Source organism: Dipodomys spectabilis, unplaced genomic scaffold (genome assembly GCF_019054845.1).
Source record: "Dipodomys spectabilis isolate Male_0828 unplaced genomic scaffold, ASM1905484v1 ptg000172l, whole genome shotgun sequence".
Taxonomy (NCBI): Eukaryota; Metazoa; Chordata; class Mammalia; order Rodentia; family Heteromyidae; genus Dipodomys; species Dipodomys spectabilis.
The window spans coordinates 1,725,597-1,730,750 of NW_024870849.1; positions in this window are offsets into that span (position 1 = coordinate 1,725,597).

A 5,154-nucleotide genomic window follows, 5' to 3' on the forward strand; every position below is an offset into this window, starting at 1 on the left:
CTGCTGGCTCAGACACATGTTGCCTCTTGGATTCCTCAAGCAATGGTGCAATGGTGCGCCACCAGCCAGCTTTTGGCCCTGACCTGGTTCTGGCCACCCTGTCCTCTGCTCTGGGCCTGAGTGTCTACCATGCCACTACCATTGCTGCTCACCCCACCTGGAGCCACTGCCAACAGCTTTTGCCAACAGCACATGTTAGTGGAGGCCACACAGACCCACACCCTGTGACCCCATATCACTCCTCCTCCTTACCAGGACCTGCGCCTCCTCTGTGCCCCACAGTCTGGCCCACCCCCTGCCACAAATGTGCCCCAGGGGTGGGGGTGAGTGTTGACCCAAGGATCCCATCCCCATCCCCAGTGTCTAGTGTCCCAGGAAACAGGGAGATGCATGGTTGGGTGAGGAGCGGGTGCCACAGTGCCCCTGGCCTGGAGCAGTGGGAGCCACACAGCCGCACATCTGCTCCCTTCCTCTCCCTGGTGGCTTTAGTCAGAGGTGGGGAACAGCATATCCACACCTGCCTTCTGAGGTCTTTTCCTTTTTTCTGGGGATGGGAGGTGTTGGATACAGAAGATAGACCCCTCTTGTTGTGTGAACCCTTGTCCTCTGTGCTCGGTTATCCTTTCACCTGAAGACGGAGACAGAGAGAGAGATCATCTTTCTCCTGGTATAGCCTGACTGTGCTCAGGTGAGTGATCAGTTGGCAAATTGCAGGTGCTGCATGGATGAGTCTTCCGTCACCGGTCTGGATATGTTTGTGTGTGTGTGTGTGTGTGTGTGTGTGTGTGTGTGTGTGTGTGTGTATGTGTAGAAGTGGGTTGTAACAAGGAGGCTGAATGCTTTGGTAACTTCTATCTGCTATCTTTGGGGCATGCATGGGCTTCATAGCTGAGGTCTGAGGGCCTGGAACGGTGAGATGCTTCAAGGGGACACAGCACTGTTAAATAAAAAGAACAAGAGATCTGTGTACCCTGGAGCTGTGTACTCCCTTGGGTCTGGTTGGTGGCAGTGGGAGCTTGGGAGGACCTAGAAGTGCAGCCTGCAGGGTCTGGCTTCCCAGAGGGACAGAGAGTATGACCAACACTTAGTAAAGATATGAGTCCTGCTATTATGGAGTGCAACAGCATAGGTCAGAGTCTGGGTCTTCTCATCATGACGTCTGATGGGTGAATCCAACCCTATTTTAAATCTTTAGCTGTGATCTTCAGATCTCAACCTCCTGAGTACGTTGGATAATAGGCATGAGCCTCTGGCACTGGGACTCTGCTTCTTTTTGGTATGATAGGCTTTGACCTCAAGGCCTTAGGCTTGCCAGTCAGGTCTTCTACCAGCTTTTCTGTCTTGGGCATTTCTGAGTTGGAGACTTAATATATGCTCAGCCTGGGGTGGATCACAATCCTCCTATCTGTGACAGGCATGAGCCACCAGGCCAGGTACTCTATAGTTGGGATGGTAGATGTGTAGAGCCATGCTCAGTCAATGGTTTAGATGGATTGTCCCAAACTCAGTACATGGCAGCCCATTTTTGACCACAGATGAAGCTCTGGATTGGGCTTCAACCAATGGACTTCAATCTCCTCATGGGACAGTTGTGAGGAAACAAGGGATTAATACAGAGGGATCGCTGGAGCAGGGCCAGGCACAGAGAGAGGGGCCATCAGATACGGTTCTTGGCAGTTCTGTAAGTATATGACAGGAAGATACCCAGAAAGATCTCAGATGGTGTGTATTATTAATGTTGTGACAGGTATGGGATTATGAAACAAAACATGACTCTCTTTCTTTAATACTCAATCCTCATCAGGAACAGGATCCTTCACTTTGTTCAGTTTTGAAGCTGGGCATACTGAGGCACAGAGAACCTGGGTGGCCTACTCATCACTCCCAGCTGACAGGAAATTCGGCCTGACTTCTCTGCCATGCTCCCTAGGACAATGGGTATTATTCAGTCTACTTCTTGTGGTGGGAAGTCCACTTCTTTTCAGTTGTGAGGCTTGAACTTTGGGCCTGGGAGAGCTCCCTGAGCTCCTCAGCTCAAAGCTAGCACTCTAACACTTGAGTCACAGCACCACTTCCAGTTTTCTGGTGATTCTTTGGAGATAAGAGTCTCACAGGTGTTCCTGCCCAGGCTGGCTATAAACCACAATCCTCATATCTCAGCCTCCATTGTACTTAGGATAATAGGCCTGAGCCAACGGCACCTGGCTTAAGTGAAATTATGGCCTTCTTTCTTTTTTTCTCTCTCTCTCAGGAACTGATTGAGTGGGTGCTAGAGGAGGTGGCCCAGAATCCCCAATGTGTTTGGAACCAAGGTTCCTCTCTCATTCTGGAGGTGGGCTGTGGGTCAGGAGCTGTCTCACTCAGTCTGTTGTACCAGCTCCATGAGGTAAGTCCCTCTGTGCCCTGGCTAGACCGTGATAGTTATTCATTGTCCATTTAGCCTTCCTGGATTTAGCACTGTGTTCAATGCCCTTTACTAGCAAAAATTTCAGGCTAAAATTATGATACATAGTTACGGAATGAAAATGTAATGCCATCTTAAGAGAGTCATTTAGGGTTCTGGGAATGCAACTTCATGGTATGGTGATTGCCTAGCATGCATGAAACCCTGGGTTCAATACCTCAGTAACACATAAACTGAAATAGAAACACTGGAAGTTGTCCTGTGCCTCAAGTGGTAGAGGATTAGAATTGAGAAAAAAAAAGCTGAGGAATAATTCCCAAGTGCTGAGTTTCAGCCCCAGGGCTGCCAAAACAACAGCAACAACAACAATGAACATTTAGTTAGTAAATGCAAAATAGAGAACCCAAACTTGGAATATATAATTGTTCCTTCCATACTGATACTTGACAATAGTCCCTAATTCATGTACTTTACCTATGTTAGGATACTGTGTTGAAAAAAAAAGTTTTGTTCATTACATCAGGGCAGTTGATGCCAGGAATGTGCTTAGATGTTAGGTGAAGACTAATTTTTGAAATTCAAAGATTCCAGGCTTTTGAGTGGGATTACTGCTAATCACAATGAGAAGGGTAGTCTAAGTGAGATTTTGAAAACTTTTTGGCCATTCATGGCACCAAAAAGGCAGAGGCTAATTAACAGCTGTGACAGAAGAGAAGGAATAAGTCCAGATGGAAGGAAAAAAATGCTAGTAACTAAGATATATCAGAAATAGTTCTAGGGAACCATTTTTGGTTATTGAAGAACGAGTTATCAACTAGGCTTATTCCTCATTGCCTTTAGCATTCTAAATCTATTAGGCTAGTTCTTAATCTCTGTGTGATAAATTTATCTCCTTCTATGCTGTTCTTTCATATCTGACCTCCTTTGCTTTCTAAAAATCTGTCTTTCTATATTTCTCTATGAACATTTCCTAATACTAAATACACCTATACAGATGTCACAGGATGCTAATGTAAGGGTCCCATAGCTCATGAGTCATTAATGTAACAAAATGGAAAAGGAGGACATATTTATTGCTACCTCAATTTTTCTGAAAATCTGCAATGTCATCATTTGGTTCAAATTTCCATTCTTTGTCTACATAGTGTTATTCAGTGCAAATAAATGCAAATATGAGCCGGGTGCTGGAGGCTCATGCCTGTAATCCTAGGTACTCAGGAAGTTGAGACCAGAGGGTTGTGGTTCAAATCCAGCCCGGTCAGGAAAGTCCATGAAACACTTATCTTCAATTAGTCACCAGAAACCAGGAAGTGGTGCTGTAGCTAAATTGGTACAGCACTCAAGTTGAGCTGAAGAGCTGAAAGACAGTGTGCAGGATCAGTGTTCAATCCCTACAACCAACAAAAAAGTGCAAATATGGCTTTAAGTTTCCCCCAAAGGAATGATGAAGTCAATAGTAATCTTCCCAAAGGATTCAGTGCATCTACTTTTATTGAGTTATTTAAGTTATGACTGAACATATTCTCTTCTTTAAAAATTGTCAAATATTAGCTTTATAGTAAACTTCATCTAATATTTCTTGGTTCAAAAGAGAAGTCCATACAGTTGATGTCACTTAGCTTTCTTACTCTCTTAGTTCAAAGCCAACCCAGGCAGGAGAGTGTCAAACTCTTATTTGTAATTAAACACCAAAAAACCAGAAGCGGAGTTTTGGCTCAAGCAGTAGTGTACTAGCTTTGGGGGCAGGTGGGAAAGAAAGACAACTATTCAGGGACAGAGTGCAGCCTCTGAGTTCAAGCCCCAGGACCAGCACAAAGTAAACAAACAAGCAAACAAAACAAACCCTGGGTATTTCTTTGGGACTCTCCTTAAAGAAGTAGTGGTCTGAGAAGAGGCTTGTTTTGCTGATCATACTCATTGGATCCTGCTTTTTTGAAATATTTATTGCTATGGAAAACTCAGGACCAGACTAAAGGAATTGATAACTGACTCCTGCAACAAGAGAATCATCTCAGGAGTGAAACATCCATCCATAAGACACTTCAAAAACCTCCATATCTTTGTTTCTTTGCAGTAGAACACTTTTAAAACAAAGTTATTTCCTTTTGTTCTATGCTGGCCTTCAAATGGCATATTGTTTCCTTTGTAATACTCTCAACCAGAAGTTTACAGACAAGTTTTATATGAGTAAAGAACACACTCAAAAATTTCAGGGAGAGAGTTTCCTTCAAGCCTTGGATTCTTTTCTTGTACAGTAAAAAGGAAAGCAAAAGTTAACTTGAACTTTGTCATTCCTCTATGTTCAATTCCTCTCCTGAGATCAATTTCCACATCTAGTAACAGTTACTTCCATTTACTTCCAGTATCCATCTATGGTGCTGCTCCAGATAAAGTGAATGTTTTCTGGCTTCATTGAAATAGCACAGGGACACTTTTGGACATGAGGTAACACGTGTTTCAGAGACAACTTAGTAAAGAGAAAATATGAAATGTAAATTGCTTATGAATATTTTATTCATGAGTATATTTTGTTCAAACTTCTTAAGTGCTCTGTAAATTAAGGTTAATTTTAAATGGGAAGAAGGTTCCCAGATCATTTTTTGTGAGTGTATGTGCTGTGCATTAATTTCCCAAGTGTCCGTGAGTTAACAGTAAGAAAAACAATAGCAATAATAGGATAAAGAGAAGTTCTGTGTTTATATATAAGGGTTCAATAAAATATACAAGATTCTGCAAATAAGACAATATTG